The sequence below is a fragment of the Bradysia coprophila genome, unplaced genomic scaffold, assembly GCF_014529535.1.
Source record: "Bradysia coprophila strain Holo2 unplaced genomic scaffold, BU_Bcop_v1 contig_138, whole genome shotgun sequence".
Classification (NCBI taxonomy): domain Eukaryota; kingdom Metazoa; phylum Arthropoda; class Insecta; order Diptera; family Sciaridae; genus Bradysia; species Bradysia coprophila.
The window spans coordinates 1176064-1190378 of NW_023503409.1; the positions used below are offsets into that span (position 1 = coordinate 1176064).

Below are 14315 nucleotides of genomic sequence, written 5' to 3' on the forward strand. Positions count from 1 at the left end.
GCATTCTTATTTTCATTCAGATATTTGTATTGAAATGAGTGGTAACTTTGCGACCAGAGCCAAGCGAGTTTCATTTTTGATCAACCCAAGCAAAAAATCTTTTCAACGCGTTTTATAGCAGACGTAAACGTCGTTTGTTAGAAAATATAAGATACACATTTAGAAATGTCATTACAAAAATTTTCGAAATAGAATAGTTAAATTTTTAAAAGCTAAACCCGACTGCAAATCTTCCAAAAGCCTATGATATTTTTCGATTCTTTTAACTCGTCTTTAAAAGACTGAATCTTTAAAACTTGCGAAGAAATGAAGAGTTCAGCAAAGTTCAGATGAAAAATTATGAATTAAAATTATTATGATTTCAGACGATTCGTGTGAATATCAGTGAACCTTCAGTTATTACATTAATTTAACATAAGATTTCATTAAAAAAAAATCGTTTTGGTTCATCGAAGATTACTTTCTTTCACTAATCTTATTTCGATGTGAAAAGGCAAAGCACCTAGCAGGGTAATAAATAAAGTAGTATTCTAATCGAAGTATGCGAATATTTCCATACCTTATTGCAAAATTACCATTAAGGCTGCTAATGGTATTATTGGTACCAAAATACTACTCTATTTGACGTGTAAAAACCTCTATTACCCTGCTAGGTGCTTTGGTGCAATGAAAGTAGATAAGTAGGTATGGCCAGTCCATACAAGTCGGAGCACATACGGATTTGCATGGCGCCACCTCAAACGAACTCATTTCTAGTGCAAATTTCCAATAGAAATGAGTTCGTTTGAGGTGGCGCCATGCAAATCCGTATGTGCTCCGGCTAGAACAAATTTGAACGTTTGGCCATACCTATCTATTTACTTTCATTGCTTTGGTGTATTACGATACACAAGTCAAGTCAAGTCATACTTGATTTTGAATTTGAGCTGTTCACTTTTACAAAGTCATTGCCTTTATGGCCAATTGTGGCAAATATTTGAAATTGTACGACCCTGTACGGCTCGTATAACTGGAGAAAAGGGCATCTTTTCGGTTTTTGATCACCTCGAACTAGTCACACAAGCGTCGATTTCGGTCGGATGTTTTAGAAAAGAATCCGTTTTCCGAAAATACTCACCGGTATTAACATCTTGAATATCGACTAGGGGATTGACCTCATCTACAATCATTAGTCTTAGTCACTATGGCATAGTGTTACTTACGTTGCTGAAAGGTTCGAGGCATACATTCTCCGTTCCAGCGACTTAAACAAAATAACCAGAGTTACCACTAACGCCACCTCCAAACTTTTATTGAATTCATTCTTCGTCTTCTTCATCTACATTCGCTTCGCGTCTATGCTTTTCCTTTTGGTACAACTCTCGAAACGTTTCAAATTCCTCTACGGTGACGAACTGACTTTGGGATTTTTTTGGCTTGAACAGGCCCAGCCGATCCCATTTTAAAACGTTTTTTTAGACGTTTCGGAATGAACATATCTATTTTGAGGCGTTTCGAAATGAACAGATCATTTTGAAACGTTTTTTTAGACGTTTCGGAATGAACAGATCATTTTGAAACGTTTTAGGCGTTTTGGAATGAATAAATCATTTGCTGAATTTAAAAAGAAAATCCAAAAGACATCCAACTTGACTTTCTTACAAATTCGGCATTCACAATAAAAGGAACTAACTTTAAACGAGCCATCAGAACAGTCGGAGCGTTTGCTGCGACTGAGCCCCGTACAAACCCGTATATCTATTGCGTACGTGACCCTAGTGCGTCTGTCACCCTATTTTGACCGTAAGCCTATGCGCCGGTTAAAGTAGTTAATGTAAAATTATTATGTAATGTGTACATCTTAGAAATTGCGCATAGCGCAATTACGAAGCCCCGCACGACGTTCCTTTCAAATAAAACAAAAATTTCAAATAGCCCTAAAATTTTAATTTATTGAGTATAAATACAGATAGGGCCTAGTTTCGGCCTCAGTCCGAGGATCCAAATTTAATCTTTTTTTTCAAGTACATTCTATTCGGCCTTTGATTACCTTCCAAATGAAACAAAAAATACGGAAAACGGATGAAATTTGCTCGAGTTATATGTAAAATACACATAAGGCCCTAGTAGCGGCCTTAGTCCGAGGACCCAAATTTAATTTTTTTTCAACAACATTCTATTCGGCCTTTGATTACCTTCCAAATGAAACAAAAATTACGAAAAACGGATGAAATTTGCTCGAGTTATATGTAAAATACACATAGGGCCCTAGTAGCGGCCTTAGTCCAAGGACCCAAATTTAATTTTTTTTTTCAACAACATTCTATTCGGTGTTCGATTATCTTTCAAATGAAACAAAGATTACGAAAAACGGATGAAATTTACTCGAGTTGTATGTAAAATACGCATAGGGCCCTAGTAGCGGCCTTAGTCCGATGACCCAAATTTAATTTTTTTTTTTCAACAACATTCTATTCGGCCTTTGATTACCTTCCAAATGACACAAAAATTACGAAAAACGAATGAAATTTACTTGAGTTCTATGTAAAATACGCATAGGGCCCTAGTAGCTTTTCACTTCTAAGGCCCTAACTCACGGTCCACTCACCCGATTTTAAAAAACTTTTTTTTCCTGGATTGGTATTGACAATACCTATCATTTGCCGTGTCATTTACATTTCCATCGTTTATTTTGCCATAAATATCACCAAAAGACCTTAAATCACTTAGGTGGCCCTAACTCACGAAGGGCCGACCCGAATATGCCCATCTTCGAACTTAGCCTCACTATTTTGACTATCTTTCAGGAAAAAAAAATTTTTGAAATCGGATTTGATTTACTCAAGATATCGACGTGACGGACAGACGGACAGACGGCCCAAATTTTTATTGCGGATTCGTCATCTATGAACATAGGCAAACACTTTGCCCTTACCGTCTGCTTCGAATTCCATCAATTACACACGGCATCGTAATCCTATAAGCCCCTTCGTACTTCGTACGGGGCTAAAAACCGATCAAAATTTTCACGAGCGAACAAATTAATCCTGTACAAGTCGATGATCCGACCAAAGATCACGTACGCAGCACCGGTTTGGATCGCGACTAATCAAACGAATTTGTACAATCTCCAACGGACACAGAATAAAATCATCAAAACGATTCTCGGAGTCCAGCGTACATTCCCATCAAATCTGCTTCACTCGACACTAAAAATGAAAAAAATTCTGACAGTCCTCGAAGATCTGAGGTAAACATTCAAGACGAGATGGGAATCATTGGATTTTGATATGATAAGACGCATAGAGAATTAGTTCACCATAGGCATAAATGTGAGTAGCGTTCGTTTATCTTTTCACTTTTTGTTCTTTGTTTCTTTACCTTCTATCCTACTCTATCAAACTTTCCCATTTCTTTAATTTCAGTTTTTCTATTCTTCCTTCCTATGTCACTATGAACAAAAATTCAAGAGATTTTTGTCGCCGTTTTGATCTCTATTGTTTATGTATGTGTGGAAAAAGTATGTTTCACATAATTGAAAAAAGTTTTTGTGTTTTGTGTGATTTCAAATAAGAAAAATTTTATTAAATAAAGACTTAAAAATGTGTAGCTTGAAAACTAATTCGTTCACAACGATTAAATTGATGATAGGAGACGATTTAAGACAAGATCTGTCCCCTATATATCAATTTTACACATTTGTTAAATCATTCCATGCATTTCATACCGCGGACATTTTGAAATGAATTTCCCTACAAATTTCCCCGCCCCCTGCACACAAAGAGTCTTATGTTGAATGTATATGACGAAGAGAGTCGGTTTATCACAGTTTCTGTTTTGCTGGTATAAACGCAGCTTAAAAAAGTTCGTTACTCCTATTCGATTTGTGTATCTTGAATATACGAGATATACGCGCCACCACCACCACGATACATTAATTTTGGCCCGCTACGAGCCGCAACACGAGCTTGTTTTGAAAGGACTCCAAAAATTTTACAATGAACTCGGCCGACACAGTTTTCTGCTCAAACGATTTCCTCCAATTTATGTGTGTTCCGAAGAACATTCGTTCAGTCACTCTGCCGAATTCCAGATCTGCTTCTTCGATTGTACTAAGTATAGCATTCGGTGTTGTGTGGTTTAAGTCATTGGTTATCTAAAAGCACATGCAGAGTTCAGTTCGAACGTTTACAATACTTCAGCACATATGTACATGTAACAACATACTTGCCGAGCCCTTACGTGCGCATATTCGTGTATAGCACAAGTCACAATATCGATGAGTAGAAGATTTGATTTTACTGTATCGGGAAGTTTATAACCATTAATGAGTGTTCGCACCACATTGAAGTGACCAAAATTGATATATATGGTATTGATGCCAGCAAAGCCTCGTATGTCCGGTTCGTTAGTATGAACGATTTTGACTGCTATCGGTAAAACATTTGTTGTCGCCACCCGATTACTAGACTCTTGCCCAAAAGACCGCCTCAACAAATCGTTTATGCTACGCTGAATCTGAAAAAAAAAACACGAATTTGTAAATAACTTTTCCGACGTTAGGTGCGAATTCACACAATGATCAGGTACCCAAATTTTACAAATGGGATGAAGCCAAAACTGATATGAATTGATACAACTAAAATTGACACTCGGTGTAGAACCTACCCCTTGATGTGCCAAAACTTTGTATGCTAACTGTCGCCATGAATTTACGTCAGGGTCTGCAACTTCCTCAATATTTGTTACATGCTCGTAATAAGTAGCATCTGCCATTCGCATCTTTGTTAAGTGTACCGACAACGTCATAGCAAAGCGGGAATCTTCGTCTTTTACATCCTTCGTTACGATGTCTCGAAGAGCAATTAGGCCGTACATGAGCTCTTCGGTCCCAGGCAGATTGAGCAGAAAATTAAACAATATAACAGCATATGGCTACAATATAAAAGAGCGACCGTCTTTTTAATGAGAATTCTAAATTAAAGCGAAACTTTTTTTGTTACTTACATAAATTCCGCTTCAGGATCTGTGTATTTCAACAAAACTGGTGCCCTATTGCCAATCGGTACGCGCATAATATACAGATTGTGTGCTAAGTTTTTGTCAGAAGTATACACATTGTTTAAGCGCCAATAGAAATTGTGCACATTTTGTACGCAAAAACTAAACATATTGTACACATGATATTGTATGTGTGCACAATTTGCGCACTAATTTCTAAGTCGGAATTATTTTAATTTTCAAAAATTAGAATGATTTATTTTACATTATGAAATAGCATAGGCGAGTACAAACAATTTTTACCCTTGAAAATGAATTATGTCCGAATTTCAACAGCATCTAAACTAAAACATTCTTTTAAAATTTTAATCCTTAATTGAATAATCGTTCTTAAGGCCAGGTTATGGTCCCTTACATCTGTGCGATATATGGGACCATAACCTGGTCCATGTTGAAGTTATGTGCGGCTTGTCAACTTTTGGCACTACCCTGGACTTTACTTAAATCGTCGAGGAATGCCTCCAAATAAATTTCTAAAAATCCAAAACGGAATTCTAGATTTTTAGAAATTTATTTGGAGGCATTCCTCGACGATTTAAGTAAAGCCCAGGGTGCCGAAAGTTGACAAGCCGCAATTAACTTCAATGTGTTCCAGATTTGCAAAGTTAAAAAGCTCATAGAAAATCAAATTTGTAATATCGATTCCAGTATCAATTACATTTAATAGCTGCGCCTCAGATTATTTTATATTGAAGATAGTTTTGTTTATAAAGGCCGAAGCTTTGTAAAGACCAAAAAATAACAATTTATTTTTCAGCATTGGATTCTAATCACATTTTAGCACATAAAAAATCATCGAACGTTTACATTTTGGGTACAGATAAATTAATTCGTATCTCTTAAAACAACTTTTTTTCAGTGCGTTAAGGAGGGAGATTTTCTTGAAAAGACTATAAGGTAGAAGAGCTCCCTCCTCAGCATTCCCGAAAAAAAAAATTAGGAGTTACAAACCAATTTATCTCTACGCAAAGTGTAAACGTTTTGGTCCTTATCAAATGCACTAAGATAATCTCAACTGAAATACCTCATTAGTTCATAAATTTCAGAAAAATCGATCAAATTTGCGATCAGTATAACTATGATATGCATGTACGTATGTATAGACCGAGTGTGTAACTTTTGACATACATGCATATCATATTTATACTGATCGCACAGTAGATCGATTGCAACTCTATTTTTATATATCCAACATGATGATATGGAAGCAACTAAACCGGTGCATAGCATAAGAAATTATTAGCCCAATTCTTGTCAGCGCTACTAAATTTAACAATTGTAATTCAAATTTATCCGATCAAAAAGTAGTGTTGGAGCTACAATAAATTTAACGATCGATTCTGACGGGAATTGAGCTAATACGTTTACACAATAAATAGGTTTACCGAAAACCTAAAAAAAAAAATTCTAGAAAGTTGAGAGCACCAGGAAGTTTATATTAGGAGGGTATGGTCGTGTTGTAGAAATAAAATTTACTGCCTAAATGCACGGTGGCGCTACTATACGGAAATTTTTAAAACAGCCACACCATACTAACATATGCAAGTGGCTTATTAGTGGAAAACAAGAAATTTGGTTTAGTTTTCAAAGGCATGTAATAGTTATTTAAATCACATGGGTCGAAAAACGATTTTTAAAAATTCGAGGTGTATGTGTGAGCTGAGAGGGTATTGTAACATGAGAATGCGTGTTTGTGAACCGAGGTTTACCGAGGTTCACAATCGCATTCGAATGTTACAATACCCTCGAGGCTCACACATACACCGAGAATTTTTAAAAATCTTTTTCGACCCGAGTCATTTAATGGCTTTTACATTCGCCTTTCATCGAAAATCACGAAAAACACCAAAAATTATCAATTTAATCGAAAACTAAGCACCAAACAAACACAAAATATGTCGATCACTTCAATAGCACACAAAAATATTGCAACAACACGACAACGATTCTTGACAGCATTCGTTTTTGAAGAGAGAGAAGTCTCTCAGTTTGCTATGTCTACTACAATTATGATCGATTTGTATCATATACACGGCGCTTTCCAGTTTGTTAACTCTAGGTTAACAATTTCCAATATTTCATCCCTAGAGATTACAAATTCCAATATTTCATCCCTAGAGATTACAAATTTGTTTATGTGTTAGCGGTGAACATTTTGACATTTTCTAAATATGCGAATTCGATTTAAATTCGTATTTTCGATGGAAGGCGAATGTAAAATCCATTACATAACTCAGGATAAAAATTGAAAAGTCTCGTTTTCGTGTGTTTATTGACCTCGGCTTCGCCTCGGATCAACAAAATTTCAACGAAAACTCTAATTTGCAACTTTTTATCACTTGTTATGTAAATAACTAATGTTTACTGAAAAACACTGCCAAATTTTGACTGATTTTTGAAATAGTTTGTTGAATCATCGTAGTAAACTTTCAATGTTTAAGTCATTGTACATACCAACGTTGTAAATACCATAAAAAAATATCTTCGATCGATACATTCGGCATTTAAGTTTTCATTTTATTACCAATTCCGAAAATGGCAAAACAACAAACAAATAAGAAGCATGGACGGTACATAGTTAATGCGTTTTCAGTGATAGAGTTTGTAGAAGAAGAGAACTATGACCGCGTCTTCGAGGCTGTTCCAGATTCGTGGTTTACAGACGATACCAAAACATTTTGTTATTGGCCTCCTAAAACAACATCTAAAAGTCTGATGATAGCTGCAGTAAATTGTGCACGACCGGATGATGACTGGAATATTTACGAGTGCAAAGTTGTAAGTGGGGGGCACGGTAAGTCATATTATTCAAATTTGTCAAATTCTGAAATAAACATGCTGAATTTTCAGCGAGTTATGCATCCGCATACAAGGTCGTCCGAGACAAGTGTTCACAGAAATATAATACAAGCAGTGCAGAAGACCGAATTAAAGCTGATGATTACCGTCGTAAACATCCTGTGTTGGCGTTGCAAGGCAAAAAAAGCTTCGAAAATCTTTTTACTAAACCAGCTGCGAAAGATAATGCAGGGGATAAAAATATCAGCGAGTCGAACAGTACTCGATCTGAGCTAACGAATGCTTCTGATATTAATGACCTTCATGAAGATGATGAAGATGGAGGAGCGGCTCATAGTTTGTCAACAGTCAGAGAAAAAAGTTCATCGAAACAGTCGAAACAACAGAAACTGCCTACTAAATCAAAGGGTCGAACTGATACATCGCAGATTCGGAAAATATCGGATTCAAAACACAACACAAATGCGGCAACAAAAACTTCAGTCGAAAAAGTGGTCGGCAATTCTGGCTCTACTGACCATTCGGAATCCAGCACATCAAATTCGCAGAGTCGCAGCTTGCAGGGCTCTAAAGTTGCTTGTTCGCGGAATAAAACCCCCGAGAGTTCTATTTCACGATCTGGGAGTTCTCTATCACGATCTGGAAGTTCTCTATCACGATCTGGGAGTTTTCGATCACGATCAGGGGGTTCTCAATCGCGTTCTGTGCGACCTCGATCGCGTTCTGTGCGACCTCGATCGCGTTCTGTGGCATCTCGATCACGTTCTGAGGTATCTCGATCGCGTTCTGGGGGAGCTCGATCGCGTTCTGGGAGTTCTCGATCGCGTTCTGGGAGTTCTCGATCACGTTCTGAGAGCTTTCGATCGCGTTCTGGGAGTTCCCGATCACGTTCTGAGAATTACCGATCGCGTTCACAGAGTGCTCGATCACGACAAACCAATTTACGAGAGAATTCCAAGAAACAATTGGGAGCTGAAAGTCTGAACTTAAATGTACAATCGAAACAACTGACAACATCAGTGGTGCCCGAAGATGGACGTTCAAATTCAAGAAAGCATACAAAATACTCGTCACCCCGCTCCCGATCAAGTTCTTCACTGGAAATTATCGAACACTCAAACCAACCATCTTCAGCGAGCCGATGCCAGTTACGTGAAAATCAGCCGCAATCAAGCAATATTGCGTCAAGATCTGACAACTCAAGCCCCAGAGTGGATCGGCTGATGAAGCTTCTAGAAAAGTGCGAGCAACGTCAGAACGAAAATGAACGACGATTGATAAGAATGGAAGTCACACTCAACAAAACCTTTATAATGATTGGCGATCTGGTCAACGCAAAAAATTATAACGTGCAAAAGGATGGTTCTTCGAATAACGAGTTGATTGACATGGAAAGTGAAGATGAAATGGACGAGTTCGACGAACCAAAATTTCCGATAACAAATTTGATCGAGTTGGACGCATTTAGGAAAGACCTGAAAAATCGACGTTACAAGAGATTTTTGGTGAGTGAAAAAAATTTACTTTCAAACAGTTATTTAATATTCTTGATTGAGAAGTTAGCTTCTACCAATTTTCGCATTTCTCAACATTTCTAACATGTTAAATTAAAAATCTCAATCTCGACTACAAACCGTGATACAATATAAAAATCTGGTGAAAAATCAATAGAACCAACGCACTTCAAGCATGAGTGGTACTCTTAATAGGGCACTGAAACTGGACAGTGTGTCATCAATTATAAAACACTTTAAAAAACAATTCCATACAACATAGTACTGTATTTGGCAGCTGTATAGTCGAATTTTGAGAGATCACTTTTACTTGGAGTGCGTTGATAGAACAAAAAGCGTTGTAAATTCAATCATTGACATATTTATTTTTCGTCGAAAATCATAATAATTATTTACATTCAACCAATTTAAGAGCAAGAGAAAATGTTCTGTGACAGGGCCTATAATTATTCCTTTATAATCATTAATTGAATCGAATCTCATAAAAAATGATTAAGAGACAAAGCCAAAGTTTGAAATCTTTCTCCTGCACATTGTTTACACTACTGAAAAACATTTTTTTTTGGTAATTTTTAGGGACTAACATAGTTTCCCTAGCTTAAACCGAACTGATGTCACCAATCACAACAAACATTTTTCATTTTCGTTTATGTAACAATATGGCCGCCATGGGTTTCAAAACATGAGGAAATTTGATAAAATATCACTTTAGGATGATAATAGGCCCTGTTTCACATAAACATTATAGGCGTTTATAATACCCGACTAATGCACAGCTTTTTTGGTCACTTAACAGATCATGCATGAGCGGGATTTCTGTACACCCAGCAAACGATCGACGCACAATGTTACGATGACAAAATATTTGAGTCGGTTCGTATCTATGGAGGTTAGATGTGAATTGACTCTAAAAGAAAAGTCTGGCACGACTTTAATGGGCAAGTATAAACGTGTGTACCAGTTCTTGTTAGATGTAATGAGAGCTGGATACCGTTTGTGCCACAAATTCATCACACAAGAAGATGCCCATACAGCACTGCGAATTGTATGGGGGCGATCCAAACAATACAAAAACGCTGACGATAAGAAAAAGCAGCAACGCACCAATCGCAAGAAGGATCGCTCCCGACAACACCGACGGAACCACTAAAATTAATCTTTTTATCTCATTTTTTTTTTAAACCATGAATCTACCTCTTTCCTAATTTTGTTACTCATTCACCACAGGTCAGGAAAAAATTTACATTTTTTTACTTCTCAAAAACTCTTGCAAACGGAATAAATTGTTTTTCTTGGATAATTAAAACACGAATTTTAAAAAGGATTGCATTTTCATTTATAATACCTGCAGCGTCCATTGAACGCATAGGTAAACTTATCTCAGAGACAACAATTTTTAACTGATGCCAAAACGTGATGTAAACAAAATTGTGACAAACATTAAATGAAAAACAGCCACGACGACATCTATCGGAGAAATCTCTATAATAAAATCGATTATTTACCCTGTCTACCATACAATACATATACTCGAAAGCAGTATTACAAATTCGAACTCGCCGGTAATGATTATAACACTTTAGCTAATAAGACTAATGGTGAAATTGGTGCTTCCTGCAATAGATGCACAGCTGAGGTACAATATGAACAATATCAACAATATGAATGGTTTACTCAAAAACTTGGAAGTAAAGTTTTGTATCCGTATTGTAGAATTTGTTCAATACTTGGCCGCATTTTAGTATTTTCAGCCGGGAGGTCTGTCTGTTTATACACAAAATTTCATATGATGCACGCCATGAGTCCGCTGAAGATTAACTTGAAGTGGCAACCACAAATCAAACGCAGCGTCGTAGTTGAGTGATTTCACGATATTCTCATATCAGAGTGCGTTGAAATTTATTTTTTAATTCATTTGTTCATCCACTGATTCACCCAAAATTCAAATTCAGAAGCGCACTTATATTACGGCGGGAATGAAGTACCTACTTATCACCAATGAATATAAACTTCCTAGGTATGGTCGAATGTCATCGCGGAGGACACAGCAATTTTTAAAACGTCTAACTTAATCATTTTTATGTTATAAAATCGACCGATTTTGAATAATCGGCCATACCTGATTTGTACATTCATTTTGCTTATCATTGGTGTAAGTAACGTTCCACTCATTCATTGATCTAAGTAGCATTCCAACAAATAATATTGTCATCACGAGTAAACCTATTTATCGGCACTTTGAAAATGGCTAACGTTAAGAAAAGATCATCCCACAATTTGCTGCGTGCAGCCAAAAAAATGATGTGTGATAGTGAAGATGTTATACAAATGACCAGCCCACATTCACCAGATTTCATGATTCGTATCAGTAAATTCAAAAGGGATCGAACAACGCCAGATTATTTGAAATTATCTACAAGGCAATTTATGGCATGGTGGATCACTTCAACCGGTGCGAAGCGCAAAGCGTCTAATATATTGCTACACTACATGAAGCTCAAATTTGGCGTCGACATTCCTACTGACTACCGAACGCTTTTGAAAACTCCACAAGTGCCAGTTCCAGAAGTAATTTCGCCTGGATCATACATTCATGTTGGTGTACGGGAGTCATTACGTCGGCTGATATTAGAGGCAGGTACTACGACCTCCAATCTCGTTACTAACATTCTCATGCAGTTCTTCGTGGATGGATTGTCTATTAAAAGAAGTTCGACGGACGGCTTTTGGGTGATCATGATGAACATACGCCACGAACTACTAAAGCGACGTTTAGTACCAAAAGTTATTGGTGTGTACTATGGCAAAAAAAAGATGGACAACTTCAATGAATTTTTATGGGCATTTGTCATGGAATTAAATGATATTATCGAAAACGGTTTCGACATCGACGGAGTGGTAATAATGCCCCAAATTTTGAACTTTGTCCTCGATGCGCCAGCTCGATGCGGATGCAAAGCGGTGAAGGGTGTGAATGGATATTTCGGGTGCGATGTGTGTGTAACGGAAGGTGACAATATTAACAACAGAATCGCTTTTCTCGAGTTGGATGCACCACTTCGCACTGACCAAGACTTTCGCGAACGCAAATATGACGACTATCACCACATGGATTCGGTTTTGGAATTGCTTCCAATAGACATGATTGACGCGTTTCCACATGACTACCTTCACTCTGTGTTGCTGGGTGTCACATATTGGATTTTAAAATTCTTACGTGATACACCCAAGATGCTCTGCTCGAGAGACCATACAACAATCAAAGATCGTGTCGATCAATTTCAAAAAACCAGACCAAAGGAATTTCAGCGTTCGTTACGTTCTTTTATCGAATGTCTTGGAACAATGAAAGGAACCGAATTCAGACAGTACTTACTGTACGTCGGACCAATGCTGCTGAAAGGCGTGATCGACGAAGAACTTTATAGCAATTTTCTGAAGTTGCACATTGCGTCAACGATTTTTGCTCATAAACGGTTTGAACAGTACTACAGCGAAGCAGATACACTGATGCGTATGTTTATTCAAGAATTTGCTGCATTTTATCATCCATGCCATGTTGTGCATGTTGTGCATTCGCTTTGTCACATGAAAAAATTCGTCGACCGATATGGGCCGTGGGACAATTTTTCGACTTTTCAGTATGAGTCGTATAATCGGACAGTAAAAGATTTTGTTAAAGGAACTGTGAAACCGCTGACGCAAGTGACGAACCGTATTATAGAAATCTACAATGCACCGCAATACAAAATCAACGACAAAACCATGGACATTGAAATAAGCGATCGTCTTGAAAACGACTGTTTCTCTAATCTGAAATTCTACGACCTTAAATTTAGAACGAAAGAGGTTGGACAGAATCTTGTACTGCTAAAGTCGGGTGTGCCCGTAAAATTGGTGGAAATACGTCGGAATGGCACCAATGTTCTATTAACTGGCAGACCATTTAGGTATCTAACCTCAGTGTACGATGAGGTGGATACAACTCGATTTAATATATTTAAAACCTCTTACGAATTCGGACACCCAATTCAATTCGATGTGATGGAAATCGATGGAAAATTCTGGGAAATTGACATGAACGTGTCCAATTTCAAAGCGCTTTACCCAATTTATGTAGAAGATGGTAAAAGTGGAGGAATATAAATAAATTTTTACATTTGAATTCAAACCTCTTTTAATTTTCATAAGCAACACCCAGTTATAACTTCAGAACTTCGTCTCTTCATCCAAAGTGATTTCCGGCCTTTATGCCGAATTAACTTGAGAATGATTAAATATAACTTCACCATGTAAATATCCATCCTAATTTTTAAAAATGAAAATAATTCAGACTTAGACATTAGTGCGCAAATTGTGCACACATTCGATTTCATGTGTACAATATGTTTAGTTTTCGCGTACAAAATGTGCACAATTCCTATTGGCGTTTAAACAATGTGTATACTTCTGACAAAAACTTAGCACACAATCTGTATATTATGCGCGTACCGATTGGCAATAGGGGTGGTGTACAATGATTAGAAACATCAACCAATTGAGATCCATCGACGTTGGCATTTATAAATTGGCTCTTGTTAGTTTCCATGAACTGTAAAAACGAGTTCATTACGCTCGTCATTATTTCAGAATGGTATTTAGAGTAAACAATAGTTAATCGATCGAGTGTAATAATGTAACAATCCTTAGGATTTTTGGTTTTGATTTGATCACATACATTACCTTTGGCACACGAAGTGAGCAGACTGAATCGCCTGCATCAGCAACAACTTCTTCAGATGGAACATAATGTAAACTATGGCCCTTCCCTTCCTAAAATCCTTTGCACGAATCGTTTTGGGCAAGAATCGGTCACGGCCTTCTCAGTGTATTTTCGAGAAGAAATGAACTACCGAGTAGCTACAAGGTAAACACATATCCTTGTTACAAGCCTCTCAAAATAAATTTTCCTGCAAAATTTGA

The 14315-nt window shown here is 37.1% G+C and overlaps 1 long non-coding RNA gene across 1 annotated transcript; it reads right to left on the minus strand.

The window, feature by feature from the left end:
* Window positions 1-10130: 10130 nt before the first annotated feature.
* LOC119073298 lies at window positions 10131-10721 on the minus strand. The gene is made up of 2 exons (XR_005087025.1): window positions 10548-10721; window positions 10131-10499 (listed from the first exon to the last, which is right to left on the minus strand). It is a non-coding gene; the product is annotated as an uncharacterized LOC119073298 (long non-coding RNA).
* Window positions 10722-14315: the final 3594 nt, after the last annotated feature.